Source organism: Bombina bombina, chromosome 1 (genome assembly GCF_027579735.1).
Source record: "Bombina bombina isolate aBomBom1 chromosome 1, aBomBom1.pri, whole genome shotgun sequence".
Taxonomy (NCBI): domain Eukaryota; kingdom Metazoa; phylum Chordata; class Amphibia; order Anura; family Bombinatoridae; genus Bombina; species Bombina bombina.
This window is the reverse complement of record NC_069499.1, coordinates 409,675,728-409,693,576: the sequence shown is the minus strand read 5'-3', so window position 1 is coordinate 409,693,576 and position 17,849 is coordinate 409,675,728.

Genomic DNA, 17,849 nt, shown 5'->3' with positions numbered 1-17,849 from the left:
GTATTTATCAAAATATTTTCTGGGCTACTAATTTCAGAATACTTCTTATGCTATGTGCCTCTCTACAAACAATGTAGGAGTGTATAATTATTGTTTATTTCTTTTTATAAGGATACTGTATAAGTGGCTAAATTCCTGAATCAGTCTATTTGTAATATTTCCATTCACTTGTTATTACTGTATTTGGACAATTGTTATTTATTGTTCATTTTAAAAATCTCAATAAAAAAATTATAAATAAAAAAACAAACAAATTGCATGACCTATCTGATTCATGAACGTTTAATTTTGACTAGACTGTCCCTCTAAACATAGTAAAACAACTTTAAAGTATAGTGTCATTATATATTGTGACCCATTTTATTTAATTTAGCTCTTAAAATTGTGAATTTTCTACTTCTAGCGTTGTAAATGCACATGACAGACTTCTCAAGGCTATTTCTTCTACATTTCTTTCCCTAACTGACTACAGCAAATAGCTGCAAAACAAAGTACTTTATATTGACATCATGGGCCCCATTACATATGCGGCGGTGTCCGCAAAAGCCGGTGACACTGGTTCTTGCACTGTTTTGGTATCCTATATACAGCGCCGCATATAAATGAGGCACTTATATTTCACTCGTCACCCGCAATTTTTACTCCTATAAGCTAACATGGGACTGCATTGCAAATCGGTATACAATATTCCGCGCAAGGACTAACGTGGCGAAAATCGAGAAATCTTACTCCATTTTCACCTCGCCACACAAGACAGCCGCAGCAAGCCTTTGCGCTGAGCGGAGGGCGGAGCTGAAGACGGGTGACCGCTGAGCTGAAGACCGGCGACCCTGGAACTGAAGACCGGCGACCCTGGAACCGAAGACCTGATTTGAATAGCCAATAGAATTTCAATAGCTACCATCGTATTGGCTGATTTGAACAGCCAATAGGATTTGAGTAGCTTTCATACTATTGGCTGATTTGAATTTGAAAAATCAAATCAGCCAATAGGAATTCAAGGGACGCCATTTTTAATTGCGTACCTTGAATTCTCTATCCAGTGTACGCCGTTGATCATACGAAAAGGATCCTCCACGCTCCATGGCTCTGCGGTCGCCGGTCTTCAGTTCCAGGGTCGCCGGTCTTCAGCTCCGCGGTCATCGGTCTTCAGCTCTGCCCTCCCCTTCACGCAGGATGTTCCTGGAAGAAGAAAGAAGAGGTCACTGCTTGGAAGAAGACTTCACCGCCTGGAACAGGACCTTCTCCACCGGACTTCAGGAATGGTGAGTACCAACCTGGGGGTTAGACTTAGGTTTTTTTAAGGTTTTTTTTTGGGGGGGGGGTTGTTTTATTTAGATTAGGGATGGACAGTAAAAGAGCTAAATGCCCTTTTAAGGGCAATGCCCAAACAAATGCCCTTTTCAGGACAATGGGTAGTTTAGGTTTTTTAGTGTTAGGGTCTGATTATCTTGGGGCAATGCCCTGCAAAAAGCCATTTTAAGGGTTACAGGTAGTTTATTCTTAGAGTAGGGGGTGTTTTTATTTTGGGTGGCTTTTTTATTTTCATAGGGATAAGGTATAATTTTTTAAAATTTGGTAAGACTGTCCCTTTAATTTATGCTTAGAAGTAGTGTTAATTTATTTTATTTAAATAGTAACTTTAGTATTTTGTAATTTAGGTAATTAGGGTACATTTAGGGGGTTTTAGGTTAGGGGGCTAAGTCATTTATTTATTTGTGTTGTGGGCTTTGGCGGTTTAGGGGTTAATACTTTGATAGGTTTATTGTGTTGTGGGCTTTGGTGGTTTAGGGGTTAATACTTTAATTTGATAGTTTGCATTGTGGGTTAATGGTGGATTAGGGGTTAATAGTTTTAATAGGTAGTTTGCGATGTTGGGGTTGGCGGATTTAGGGGTTAATAATTTAGTTATTACTTGCGATTTGGGTTTGATGGCGGGTATAGGGGTTAATAGTTTAATTAGGCATATTGCGTTGTGGGGGGTTGTTGGTTTAGGGGTTAATACATTTATTATTAGCTGTGAGAGGGGGGATTGCGGATGTAGAGGTTTTACATGTCTGGCTTATTTTTGGGAGGCGTAGTAGACTTTTACGGGAGATTCTTTTTTTTTTTTACTTTTCTTAGGCGCCGGCAGTTACTAAAGTGGCGTAAGTCACTAGCGACTCCAGAAATTTGTATTTACGCTCATTTCTGGACATCGCTAGTTTATCCGACTTACGGCACTTTATGAACTGCCAGCAGGGTTTATTGGATACCCCGAGGTGAGATTACAGGCGGCGCGGGTTGCAGCGCTTGCTCTGAAGCCTGCGCCATACATGTAATCTCGCCCCATGAGCCTGGAAAGCCATGTCTCTTCCAGATCCATGACAAGATTAACTCCTCCAAATAACGTAAAAAAAAATATAAATATAAATATATAAATATCTGTAATTACAAGGTGTATAGTGTCCCTTTATTTTATTGCTGATCTTGAATCATTTTTACAATTTATGTGGTTGCGGAAATACATTTGCTAGAGTGATAAGTTTTAGCTCATGTGAGCAATAAGGCTTTTGGTCTGGACACATTGCTTGAACATAGCATTTTTCTCATGCTACAAGTGCCGGTGTTCTATCAGAATTTTCTATCTTGTCAGAATCTGCTACCATCTGCTATATATATATATATATATATATATATATAAATACAAACACAGGATACACGTTCATCATCTCCTTTTTCATGACCATGACAAGTGATTGAACTGTGTCCTGTATATATAAATATATATAATTTTTATATGGACTTTTGATTTGTTTTACAGTATCGTCACAATCAATTTCAACCGCGCATGCACACATATCCTAGCCGTAACAAAATCTGACAGGACAACTTACTTGTCAGAATCTGCTACCTCTCAGTGCGCATGCTGCTGATTTACATAATCGCATTCCACACATTCCTTTTTAACATATGTGGAGTGTGATTACGTAATACAGAGCATGCACAGTAATAGGTAGCATAATCTGACAAGTTATCAAATTCTGAAAGAACACTGGCATAATCACAAACATGTGATCATTAAAAATTATCATTCTACAAGAGATAACTTTTAACCAAAGCATTTTTTTCAGATATATGATACTGTGAAAATGTTAAACTGTATTAAAAATCTACCGTCTTAAATTTATTTTTATCCATTTAAAGTAGGGAGTGTAGGCTAACGGAAAACAGAACGTTAGGGAATAATGCAACATTTTCTGGTCACTGACATTAAAGGGACAGTCTACATCAGAATTGTTATTATTGTTATTTATTTAAAAAGATAGTTAATACCTTTATTACCCATTCCCCAGTTTTGCATAATCAACTCAGTTATATTAATATATGTTTTACCTCTGTGATCACCTTCTTTCTAAGCCTCTGCAGACTGCCCCCTTATCTGCTTTTGACAGACATGCAGTTTAGCCAATCAGTGCAGACTCCTAAATAACACCATGGGAGTGAGCACAATGTTATCTATATGACACACATGAACTAGTACTGTCTAACTGTGAAAAACTTTCAAAATGCTCTGAGCTAAGAGGCGGTTTTCAATGGTTTAGAAATCAGTTTGAGCCTACCTAGGTTTAGCTTTTCAAAAATACCACCAAGGGAACAAAGCAAATTTAAAGGGACACTGTACCCATTTTTTTTTCTTTCGTGATTCAGATAGAGCATGCAATTTTATGCAACTTTCTAATTTACTCCTATTATCAATTTTTCTTCGTTCACTTGCTATCTTTATTTGAAAAAGAAGGCATCTAAGCTTCTTTTTTGATTCAGTACTCTGGACAGCACTTTTTTATTGGTGGATGAATATATCCACCAATTAGCAAGAATAACCCAGGTTATTCACCAAAAATGGGCCGGCATCTAAACTTACATTCTTGCATTTCAAATAAAGATACCAAGAGAATGAAGAAAATTTGATAATAGGAGTAAATTAGAAAATTGCTTAAAATGGCATGCTCTATCTGAATCACAAAAGAAAAAAATTGGGTTCAGTGTCCCTTTAATGATAGAAGTCAATTAAAAAGTTGGTTAAAATTGCATGTCCTATCTGAATCATAAAAGTTTCATTTTGACTAGTTTGTCACTTTAAGCTATATATATATATATGTTTTGTTAAAATGTTACAAAAACATGGCTAATAATTGACAGGTACAATTATGCAAATAAAAAATTGACATATATCTTGATGAAGTATTATTATTAATATTATACTTTATTTATGAAGCGCAAACATATTCTACAGCGCTGTCCATGGATACAATTCATATAAAAGGACACTGAACCCAATTTTTTTTTCTTTTGTGATTGAGATAGAGCATGATATTTTAAAGAACTTTCTAATTTACTCCTATTAATACATTTTCCTCATTCTCTTGGTATCTTTATTTGAAATGGAAGAATGTAAGTTTAGATGCTGGACCATTTTTGGTGAAAAACCTGGGTTGTCCTTGCTGATTGGTGGATACATTCATCCACCAATAAAAAAGTGCTGTCCAGAGATCTGAACCAAAAAAAACTGCTTAGATGCCTTCTTTTTCAAATAAAGATAGCAAGAGAACAAATAAATTTGATAATAGGAGTAAATTAGAAAGTTGCGTAAAATTGCATGCTCTATCTGAATCACGAAAGAAAAAAATTTGGGTTCAGTGTCCCTTTAAATAAAACAATACAAGACTTGTAAGAGACAGGACAAAATTTACAAATACATACAGGAGGGATTGAGGGCCCTATTCACATGGGAACTTACAATCTAGAGTAAAGCTTTGTTTATATATAAGTAATTATTAATTTGTCATTAAAGGGACATGATACCCAAATATTGAAGCACATGAAAGTAATTCAGCATAGCTGTAAAAAGCTGACTAGAAAGTATCACCTAAACATTTCTATGTAAAAAAGGAAGATATTTTACCTCAAATTTCACATCCCACTGTAAAGAGACTTTAAGCAGCCTGTCAGGATGATTGTCCCAATACATGAAAAGGGCGTGTGCATCTGTCATGTGCAGGTATTTAGTTTAAAGGGACAGTCAACACCAGAAATGTTGTTGTTTAAAAAGATAGATAATTCCTTTATTACCCATTCCCCAGTTTTGCAAAACCAGCACAGTTATATTAATATACTTTTTACCTCTATGATTATCTAAGCTTCTGCAGACTGCCCCCTTATTTCAGTTCTTTTGACAGACTTGCATTTTTAGCCAATCAATTCTGACTCCTAGGAGCTTCATGCGTCTGAGCTTAATGTTATCTATATGAAACACATGAACTAACGCCCTTTATTGGGGAAAAACTGCAAAAATGCTTTCAGATTAAAGGCGGCCTTTAAGGTCTAAGAAATGAGCATATGAACCTCCTAGCTTTAGCTTTCAACTAAGAATAACAAGAGGAAAAAAGCAAAATTGGTAATAAAAGTAAATTGGAAAGTTGTTTAAAATTACATACCCTATCTGAATCATGAAAGTTTTTTTTTTACTTGACTGTCCCTTTAAGTAAGTTCAGTGAAATCTCATGTGATCTCAGCGAAGGCAAAGCATTACCTCAGCACTGCTAAAGGTGATTGGTTACTATTTTTTTTTTAACTTGCAACTTTACAGCAGCAGAAGTATAACTGTTTACACAGCACTTACTGTGCTGAGCTAAAGAAATTGTGAGGTAAAATATCTTTTTTACATAGCAATGCTCAGGTGATATTTTCTTCTCAGCTTTTTACAGTTATGCTGCATCTCTTTCTAGTGATTTAGTATATGAGTATTATGTCTCTTTAAAGGAACATAAAATCCCCAAAAAATGATTTTATGATTCAGCTAGAAAATGCAATTTTAAACAGCTTTCCAATGTACTTCTATTATAATGTTTCTTCATTATCTTGTTATCCTTTGTTGAAAAGTAGGAAGGTAAGTGCATGAGTGTTCATGCTCACGTGTCTACAGCATTATTTGGCAGCAGTTTTGCAGCAATGTTATATATAAGCAAGAGCACTAAATAGCAGCACTATTTCCTGTCATGTGCTGCTCCAGACGTGCATGCTACCTATCTAGATATCTCTACAACAAAGAATAACGCGAGAGCAAATCTGATAATACAAGTTAATTGGAAACATTTTTAAAAAAACATTCTCTATCTGAATCATGAAAGAAAACATTTGTGTTTCATGACCCTTTAAATACTGTTTATATTATGTCCACATATCTATCCCCTTTTTATGGAGTAGTTGGTTACTCTAACGTTTATTCAGAAAGATTAACAATCAGGGGCATAATTAGAACTCAGTGGGCCCCAGGGCAAAGGCTGTTGGGGGGCCCTCATTTCAACAGTACCAGTGTACCAGAAGATATGCACTGACCTGCACAAATTTTTTTTTATTTTAATAAAGTGTTTTTTTATGGTTTGTTGTTTTTTTTAGCCCTAATTTAATTTTTTTGCCGTTGGTCATAAAAGGGTTAGATGAAAAATGTCAAACTCTCTGTAGGTAAATACCTTGGTGTTTAGAAAGAGCATTCTTTTCCCTATTACCTTAATAGGGTTTTCTCTCTGAAATACCTTGGGTGCCTGATTTTGCCAAATATTTACTTCTTTGTAGCAGTTTTGAATAGGGTGACTGCTATGACGCTTAAAGCCTGAGCATAGTAAATTTTAGCATTAAACCAATAATTCCATCCTCATTGTATTTGGCCTATATTTACTATAAATTATTTGGAAACCTAGACTTATGGGGTATTCCTACAATTAGGACAAAATAATAATACATTTTGAGGTATTTTTCTGTAGCTATACTTTTAGGAATGAATACAAGGAAACCTGCAAAAATGCTTTTTTTTTTTTTTTTTTTTAATTGTCCCACAAATGTAATTGTTATTTAATGTACCCATATAGTGTATCATAAGAAAGGCCTGCTTGTCTGTTAAGAAACAGTATATAATGTGCATGGTTGCACTTAACCAGATAAACAAGGTGAAACCAATACTGGGAAAAACTTTTGTCCTTAACCCCTTAATGACCAAGGACGTACGCCACACGTCCTCAAAAAAAATACAGTTAATGACCGAGGACGTGTGGCGTACGTCCTTGGTCTGGAAAGCAGCTGGAAGCGATCCTGCTCGCTTCCAGCTGCTTTCCGGTTATTGCAGTGATCGAGGCATCCTGCAATAACCCCCCTTGGCCATCCAATGCAGAGAGAGCCACTCTGTGGCCCTCTCTGCACCGGACATCGGTGGCCGGTATCGTTGGTGGATGGGAGCAAGTCTGGGAGGCGGGTGGGCGGCCATCGATGTGCCGAGTGGAGGGGGGCGGGATTGGGTTGGACAGACGGGAGCGCGCACGGGAGCCGCGCGCGTGCACGGGGGCGGCGGGCCGGCGCGTGCACAGGGCGGGAGCGGGAGGGAACCGCTACACTGCAGAAAAATAAAGCTGTTAAAAGTAAAAAAAAAAGTTTTGAAAGTTATAAATAAACAGCTAAGGGATCTGGAAGGGGTGGGGGGAGCTACACTACAGAAAAGGGCATTTTTTTTTTAAAAAGGCACATTTTTTACTAAACTGGGTACTGGCAGACAGCTGCCAGTACCCAAGATGGCGCCCATTAAGGCAGAGGGGGAGGGTTAGAGATCTGTTTGGTGGGGGATCAGTGAGGTTGGGGGATAAGGGGGGAACCTACACAGCAGCATATGTAAATATGCTAAAAAAATACACACACAAAAAGCCCAAATATAGCTTTTATTTTAGTACTGGCAGAGTTTCTGCCAGTACTTAAGATGGCGGGGACAATTGTGGGGGAGGGAAGAGAGCTGTTTGGGAGGGATCAGGGGGTCTCATGTTTCAGGAGGGAGGCTGAGCTCTACACTAAAGCTAAAATTAACCCTGCAAGCTCCCTACAAGCTACATAATTAACCCCTTCACTGCTAGCCATAATACACTTGTGAAATGCAGCGGCATTTGGCGGTCTTCTAATTACCAAAAAGCAACGCCAAAGCCATATATGTCTGCTATTTCTGAACAAAGGGGATCCCAGAGAAGCATTTACAACCATTTGTGCCATAATTGCACAAGCTGTTTGTAAATGTTTTCAGTGAGAAACCTAAAATTGTTTTTTTTAATTTGATCGCATTTGGCGGTGAAATGGTGGCATGAAATATACCAAAATTGGCCTAGATCAATACTTGGGGTTGTCTACTACACTACACTAAAGCTAAACTTATCCCTAAAAGCTCCCTACATGCTCCATAATTAACCCCTTCACTGCTGGGCATAATACATGTGTAGTGCGCAGTGGCATTTAGCAGCCTTCTAATTACTAAAAAGCAACGCCAAAGCCATATATGTCTGCTATTTCTGAACAAAGGGGATCCCAGAGAAGAATTTACAACCATTTAAGTCATAATTGCACAAGCTGTTTGTAAATAATTTCAGTGAGAAACCAAAAGTTTGTGAAAAAAATATTAAAAAAGTGAACGATTTTTTGTATTTAATCGCATTTGGCGGTGAAATGGTGGCATGAAATATACCAAAATGGGCCTAGATGAATACTTTGGGATGTCTACTAAAAAAAAATATATACATGTCAATGGATATTCAGAGATTCCTGAAAGATATTAGTGTTCTAATGTAACTAGCGCAAATTTTGAAAAATAATGGTTTGGAAATAGCAAAGTGCTACTTGTATTTATGGCCCTATAACTTACAAAAAAAGCAAAGAACATGTAAACATTGGGTATTTCTAAACTCAGGACAAAATGTAGAAACTATTTAGCACGGGTGTTTTTTGGTAGTTGTAGATGTGTAACAGATTTTGGGGGTCAAAGTTAGAAAAAGTGTGTTTTTTTTCAATTTTTTCCTCATATTTTTTCATAGTAAATTATAAGATATGATGAAAATAATGGTATTTTTAGAAAGTCCATTTAATGGCGAGAAAACTGTATATAATATGTGTGGGTACAGTAAATGAGTAAGAGGAAAATTACAGCTAAACACAAACACCGCAAAAATGTAAAAATAACCTTGGTCCCAAACGGACAGAAAATGGAAAAGTGCTGTGGTCATTAAGGGGTTTAAGGGACACTAAACCCAAATTTTTTATTTTGTGATTCAGATAGAGCATGCAATTGTAAGCAACTTTCTAATTTACTCCTATTATCAAATTTTCTTTGTTCTTTTGCTATCTTTATTTGAGAAAGAAGGCATCTAAGCTAAGAAGCCAGCCAATTTTTGGTTCAGACTCTGGGCAGCACTTGTTTATTGGTGGGTGAATTTATCCACCAATCAGCAAGAACAACCCAGGTTGTTCACCAAAAATGGTCCAGCATCTAAACTTACATTCTTGCTTTTCAAATAAAGATACCAAGAGAATGAAGAAAATTTGATAATAGGATTAAATTAGAAATTTGCTTAAAATTGCATGCTTTATCTTATTCACTAAAGAAAAAAATTTGGGTTCAGTGTCCATTTCAGAAGTTAAAAGTTCAGACACTTTTCTCAATGCATTCGGTAACGGCTGGTTCTGCAAGGTCTCAGAACTGTCAGCTTGTAGTACAGGACCTTGGAGCCATGGCACCTCAAATATTAATTATTTTTCCAAACATTTAAAGAATTTAATATACATCCTTGTATAAAATAATTTATTTCCTATGTCTGGCTCCTCAGTATCATAAGCATGTCCCAAATGCCAAATAAATTTATCAACCCCTTGTTTGATGAACCTAGGAAATTATGCAGACAAATGTGTTTCACTATGGCAAATTGTCTAGAAGGACAAGGTAATTTCATTTGTATTGATCGATTACAATGTAATTCTGTATTTAGGGTAGATGTGTAAATTAGATAATTATTTCACTTTTGTGTAATAACACTGGTTTGTGCTGTGTACTAGGATAGCTTCAGTCTGGTTCAATATTTTGCATACATAAAACAATCCAAAAAGGTTAACAGAGTTAATAAGGGGCAGGGAGTATGTTTGCCAGTTAACCAAACAATAGAATGTGCTTAGAGGAGAAAGCGGAAGTCTGTATACTATTTTAAAGTATACGTTGTTTCCTAAGATGATAAATAAATATTATTTTAGTTACTAGGTTTGTTTATCATTTTATTCTAATCCTTAGTTAAATGAAAACATAAGAGTATTTTTTTTATTTTAACATTTTACCAAGTAAAACTTTTTGTAACAGTAGAGAATAATGAAATATATATATTTTATTTTTTTGGGGGGGAGGTGTTGGACCATATCTCACCATAACTTTTCACGTTCCTTAAAGGGACAGTATAGGCAAAATTCAACTTTTATGATTCAAATAGGGCATGCAATTTTAAACAACTTTCTAATTTTCTTTTATCATCAAATTTGCTTTGCCCTCTTGGCATTAGTTGTGGAAAGCTAAACCTAGGTAGACTCATCTACTAATCTCTAAGCTGTTGAACTGCCTCTTATCTCAGTGCATTTTGACAGTTTTTAACAGTTAGACACTGCTGTTCATATAGGTAACATTGTGCTCACTACCGTGGAGTTATTTAAGAGTCAGAACTGACTGGCTAAAATGTAAGTCTATCAAAAGAACTGAGATAAGGGGGCAGTCTGCAGAGGCTTAGATACAAGGTAATCACTTAGGTAAAATGTATATTAATATAACTGTGTTGGTTATGTAAAAATGGGGAATGGGTAATAAAGGGATTAGCTATCTTTTTAAACAATAAAAATTCAGAATAGACTGTCCATTTAAACAATTAAAGGATACTGTATTCTTTAATTCCTTTTTCATTCTCTGTAATGTTTTGTCTACCTAATACCTTTTGTACATCAGCTAAAATCAGGTCAGTGGCTTATATGTTTAGCAACAACAAAATCCATCTACTGAAGAACTGGTGGCTGTTTTATATAATAGCAACAGTCAGAGGATACTGTTGCTATTATGAACTACCAGCTTTCACACTTTCACAGACAGTAATAGCTGTTTGTAAGTAGCTTGAGTGTATTGGCTGACCTGCTGCTATTGCTATTAGCAAGGCTGTTGCTATGCTGCAGTTCCGTTAGTATAACTAGAGACTTGATAGCATCTAGGCCAATGTGTTTTTGTGTTGCTAAAAGTATAAAATGTTTGTAAACCATAACCCCCTGTGATAGACTTAGTTAAAAAAAATTGAACTTTTAAACAAAAGTTGAAACCTTCAAATTACTGATACAGACTAGATTCCTCATAGGACCTGACCAGCTGCATTACACAGACTGGCAATAAATCCAAAGCTGTTCACTGTGTATATTTGAATTAAAGCTGTTGTTCACATTAGGCAGAAATTGTAATAAACATATGGAAAAAGCTTCTGGGATTTACAGATGTATCCAGATTTGAATAAAATGCATACCCTACAGTTGTCTGCACTGTAGCCATCTATCTAAGCATATTATAAGGTTGTGTTTAGCTGAGCATTTCATAGGTATTCTCTGAACATGTACTGTAGCCTGCCAAAGCATTTAGTTTAAATACACACAGCACATATTTACTATTACATTGCTGCAGGAATAGGTAGCTTTTATGTTTCTGAATATTAACAATTGAAATGCAACTTTAATGTTACATATTTATTCAATATGTACATTTAAAACTATATTTAATTGTTAAAGTGAAGGTCAATTTTCATGTGAAAGTGACGTTTTTTGAAAAAAAACAGGTGCTCTTTCATTCATGAAAATTTACATAGCACCGTATTTTAAAAATACTTACCTTGTTCTTCTGAAATGCCGGATCGCCGTTCTGAAATGATGCCCCGTCTGCTTTTTCCTGGTTTACTTACCCAGCAATGACCAAACCGGCCTCCTCCAATCACGGCGTTGTCTCAGGCAATGATTACCCCGGGGGGAAGCCGTGATTGGAAGATGCTGGAATCATCATTGCTGATGTATGAAGAGGCTTGCAACGGTCTGGTGAAGCAATGGAGCGGCTTCAAGAAGAAAAGGTAAGTATATTTAAAAAAAAATGGCTGAAATGTCAATTTTCATAAATGAAAGTGCCCTTATTTTTAATATTTTTTTTTAAAAACCGGACACTTTCACATGAAAATTAACCTTCACTTTAAAAGATCTATATATGAAATCATTTCAATAATAAGAAACCCCCATATATTAAAGGGATATAAACCCCAACATTTTTCTTTCATGATTCGGATAGCGCATGCAATTTTAAACAACTTTCAAATTTACTTCTATTATAAATTTGTCTTAGTTTTCTTGGTATCTTTTGTTTAAAATTTCTGGAGCACTATATGGCAGCAGTCTTACAAGAATGTTATCAATTTCCAGAGCACTAGATGGCAGCACTATTCATGCCATGTAGTGCTCCGGATGCCTACCTAGGTATCTCTGAAACACAGAATATCATGGGAACAAAGCAAATTTCATAATAGAAGTAAATTAGAAACTTTTTTTTTTTAAATGGTATGCTCTTTCTGAATCACAAAAGAACATTTTTGGGTTTCATATCCCTTTAATTAGGTAATCTAAGGTCAGCAGACAAAATAAGAGCATTAGATCTAGATTACAAATGGAGCTCTATTGTGTGCTAACATTAAATCAATATTGCTTTTATTTTTGTGCTCATATTACAGATTGAAAGTACTTTGTATTCCTTGAATGAATGTCTAGGGAGCTGTAACATCTGGATGTTGGATAGCGCTAAATCCCTAACATAATAGACATCTAAGGGTGTGCAGTGAAAAACTCATGTTAGATATCTCTCAAGCAATAAGCTAATGGTGCACTAAACCTCCTATCAAATATTAAAGTTCTGGACTTAGATATAAACTATGGTTTTTAAATTAAATTTAGGTTTAACCCCTTAATGACCAGTGCCGTACCCTGTACGACACTGATAGTTATGCCCTTAAGGACCAGCAGCTGCAGTCCTGGGCTTCTGACTGCTGCGATATCGCTCAAAATAGCGAGATTGCAATATTTCTGCATGCCCCACGAGTGGGGCACTGCAGAAATAGATTTGCAGAGGATTGAACTTGATTCTGATTGGCTGATTCCATCAGCCAATCAGAATTTTCCTACCTTAATTCCGATTGGCTGATAGAATCCTATCAGCCAATCGGAATTCGAGGGACGCCATCTTGGATGACATCATTTAAAGGAACCGTCATTCGGCGAGTAGGCGTCGGTTGAAGAGGTTGGATCCGTGTCGGTTGGAAAGAAGATGGCTCCGCTCCGCTCCAGAAGAAAGAAGATTGAAGATGCGGCTTGATAGAAGACTTCATCCCGATGATGGACTTATGACTTCCGCCCGATGATGGAGTTCTTCAGCCGCCACTTGGATCCAGACTTCAGCCAGAGGATGGACGTCACTCTTCAGCCCCCCGCTTGGGCTTGGATCAACACTTCCGAGGCTTGGATCAAGACTTCCGAGGACGGATCGGTGAACCTGGTATGGTGAAGATAAGGTAGGAAGATCTTCAGGGGCTTAGTGTTAGGTTTATTTAAGGGGGTTTGGGTTAGATTAGGGGTATGTGGGTGGTGGGTTGTAATGTTGGGGGGGGGGGTATTGTATGTGTTTTTATTACAGGCAAAAGAGCTGAATTCTTTGGGGCATGCCCCGCAAAGGGCCCTGTTCAGGGCTGGTAAGGTAAAAGAGCTTTGAACTTTTTTAATTTAGAATAGGGTAGGGCATTTTTTTATTTTGGGGGGCTTTGTTATTTTATTAGGGGGCTTAGAGTAGGTGTAATTAGTTTAAAATTGTTGTAATATTTTTCTAATGTTTGTAAATATTTTTTTATTTTTTGTAACTTAGTTCTTTTTTATTTTTTGTACTTTCGTTAGTTTATTTCATTTCATTTATTTGTAGATATTGTATTTAATTAATTTATTGATAGTGTAGTGTTAGGTTTAATTGTAGATAATTGTAGGTATTTTATTTAATTAATTTATTGATCGTGTAGTGTTAGGTTTAATTGTAACTTAGGTTAGGATTTATTTTACAGGTAATTTTGTAATTATTTTAACTATTTTAGCTATTAAATAGTTTATAACTATTTAATAGCTATTGTACCTGGTTAAAATAAATACAAAGTTACCTGTAAAATAAATATTAATCCTAAAATAGCTATAATATAATTATAATTTATATTGTAGCTATATTAGGGTTTATTTTACAGGTAAGTATTTAGCTTTAAATAGGAATAATTTATTTAAAAAGAGTTAATTTATTTCGTTAGATTTAAATTATATTTAACTTAGGGGGGGTGTTAGTGTTAGGGTTAGACTTAGCTTTAGGGGTTAATCCATTTATTACAGTAGCGGCGAGATTCGGTCGGCAGATTAGGGGTTAATAATTGAAGTTAGGTGTCGGCGATGTTAGGGAGGGCAGATTAGGGGTTAATACTATTTATTATAGGGTTATTGAGGCGGGAGTGAGGCGGATTAGGGGTTAATAACTTTATTATAGTAATGGTGCGGTCCGCTCGGCAGATTAGGGGTTAATAAGTGTAGGCAGGTGGAGGCGATGTTGAGGGGGGCAGATTAGGGGTTAATAAATATAATATAGGGGTCGGCGGTGTTAGGGGCAGCAGATTAGGGGTACATAGGGATAATGTAAGTAGCAGCGGTTTACGGAGCGGCAGATTAGGGGTTAAAAAAATATGCAGGTGTCAGCGATAGCAGGGGCGGCAGATTAGGGGTTAATAAGTGAAAGGTTAGGGGTGTTTAGACTCGGGGTACATGTTAGAGTGTTAGGTGCAGACGTAGGAAGTGTTTCCCCATAGAAAACAATGGGGCTGCATTAGGAGCTGAACGCGGCTTTTTTGCAGATGTTAGGGTTTTTTTCAGCTCAAACAGCCCCATTGTTTTCTATGGGGGAATCGTGCACGAGTACGTTTTTTAAGCTGGCCGCGTCCGTAAGCACCGCTGGTATCGAGAGTTGCAGTGGCGTTAAATTATGCTCTACGCTCCCTTTTTGGAGCCTAACGCACTGAAAACCCAGCCATTCTGTGAACTCTAAATACCAGCGGTATTTAAAAGGTGCGGGAGAAAAAAGCTAACGCACCCCTTTGGCCGCAGAACTCTAAATCTAGGCGACAGGAAGCCCAGCAGGTACAGTTAGCAATTCTGGTACAGGATACACAGGTAGTTGGAGCTGGTACAGCAGGATTCAGGAAAGTTACCACTAGTACACAAAGTACAGGATACTTAAAGTGGCACCCTGGACAAAATTAAAATGCACATAAATTAATTATATATTTGAATAGAAACATATTTGCTATATACATGTGTTGGCAAAAATGCTTCTAGTAAAAGTTATCACTATTTCAGTTAGCATTTTTCTCTGCATGTGTATGTAAAGCATAACTGGATATTCTCTGTGCACCAGCATTTTAAATACTGCAGCTGCTCAGAGTCCCAGTGGGGCTTGTATCATGTCAGCAATAATGCAAGTTGAGTCATTACGAGCTGATACAAGAACCTTAGACTCTCTGAACAAGTGCTGTGTTAAAAATGCTGGTGCACGGTGCATACTTAAATACACATTTGAAACAGCTATAGCTTTTATTAGAATATTTTTTTACTAATACATGTATATTACACAAATTCTTCTATTCAAAACTGAAATGCATCCATGTAGATTGAAATTTTGGCTGAACTGTCCTTTAAGCAGGCACAGGACACCCAGCAGGTACAGTTGTTTTTTTTTTTTTTTTTAAGAAAAATATGTTTAACGTGTAGATAGTAGAGATTTCTCTTTTCCTTTACATACCAAACTATTTACTAAATGCAAAGTTCACCCTATTCTTTTCACTGAAACCTTCTGGTAAAAGAAAATGATAGATTTTAGAATGTTTAGACCATGGGGCCGATTTATAAAGCAGCGGGTGAACATGATTCATGTCCGCCCGACATCGCTAAATACAGACAGCATACGCTTTCGTCATTTATCATTGCACAAGTTTTTCTTGTGAAATGCTTGTACAATGCTGCCCCCGCCCATTCGTGGCCAATCGGCCGCTAGCAGGGGGTGTTGATAACCTGGATCGTATCTTAAGACCGTTGCTTCTTAACTCCTGATTCCACGTGGAATGAGCAGAATTTGCTGCTTAGGAAACCGGCCCATAAACCTTAAAGGGACACTGAACCCAATTTTTTTCTTTCATGATTCAGAAAGAGCATGACATTTTAAGGAACTTTTAAATTTACTCCTATTATAAAATGTTCTTCATTCTCTTAGTATCTTTATTTGAAATGCAAGAATGTAAGTTTAGATGCCAGCCCATTTTTGGTGAACAACCTGGGTTGTTCTTGCTGATTGGTGGATAAATTCATCCACCAAAAAAAAATTGCTGTCCAGAGTTCGGAACCCCACAAAAAGCTTAGATGCCTTCTTTTTCAAATAAAGATAGCAAGAGAACGAAGAAAAATTGATAATAGGAGTAAATTAGAAAGTTGCTTAAAATTGCATGCTCTATCTGAATCACGAAAACATTTGGGTTCAGTGTCCCTTTAATATTATGTCAACTGCAATTGTGAAACTTAAGGCAAAAACTTTCCAATTTACTTTTATCAACAATTTTGCTTTGTTCTCTTGGTATTCTTGTTGAAAGCTAAACCTAGAAAGGCTCATATGATAATTTCTAAGCTCTTGAAGGCCGCCTCTTTTTTATTTGCTTTTCACAACAGGGGAGAGCTAGTTCATGTAAACTATATAGATAACATTGTTATCCCGCCCGTGGCTAGTGGCAGACACTGCACTAATTGGCTAAAATGCAAGTCAATAGATAATAACTAAAAGTTATGTGATTAGGGGCGGTCAGAAGATGCTTAGATACAAGTTAGTCACAGAAGTAAAAAGTGTATTAATATAACAGTGTTGGTTTTGCAAAACTGGGGAATCCTATATAATAAAAGGCCAAGTGTGTTTGTCCGAAGCTGTCATGCGCAGTAGAGACAGCACGAGGACAAACACACCTGGCCTTTGAGTCCCTACCTGATCTGCGGCAGACGTGGACATAAGCGGGGGCGTGACCGACATGAATGGGGCGTGGCCTGTGTGAATTGCCATGAAGGGGGCGTGGCCAGGTGTGAAGGGGGCGTGATAGAAGGGAGAGAGAGGGGGGAGAGAGAGAGCTCAAAAGAGAGGGGGGAGAGAGAAAGCTCAAAAGAGAGGGGGAGAGAGAGAGAGTAAAAGAGAGGGGGGAGAGAGAGCAAAAAAGAGGGGGAGGGAGAGAGCGCAAGGGGTGGGACTGTTGTACTGCAAAAAATGGACTGTGTGAACGGGCTTTAGGACTAGTGGGTAATAAAGGGATTATCTTTTTAAACAATAACAATTCTGGTGTTGACTGTCCCTTTAATTAGGATTGTAGTCTTTTTTTATCCACAGAACGCTAAGAATTTACTAACAGTTTTTAAGTGAATATAAAGCAGATGTCAAACTCATTTTTTCTCAATGAATAACTATGCATTATTTAATATGTTTATAAATGTACTTATTTTTTCATAGATTAAAGCTGTTTCATTTCATTGCTACAACTAAAGGGACAGTAAATTCTAAATTAAACATTCATAAATTAAACATTCATGATTTTGATAGAGAATACAATTTTAAACAACTTTAAAAAAAGTACTTGTATTATCTATTTTTTGTTCTTTTTGTATCTTTTGTTGAAAAGCATACCTAGGTAGGTTTGGGAGCAGCAATGCTGACTGGGGGCCTCTTGTCATTGGCTCAGAAAACAGTGTGTTCAGTTATCTCCCATTAGTACATTGCTGCACATTCAACAAGTATACTAAGGGGTCGATTTATGAAGCTTCCGACCCACTCCGCTTTAGTTCCGCCTGAAGCTGAAGTTAACCTC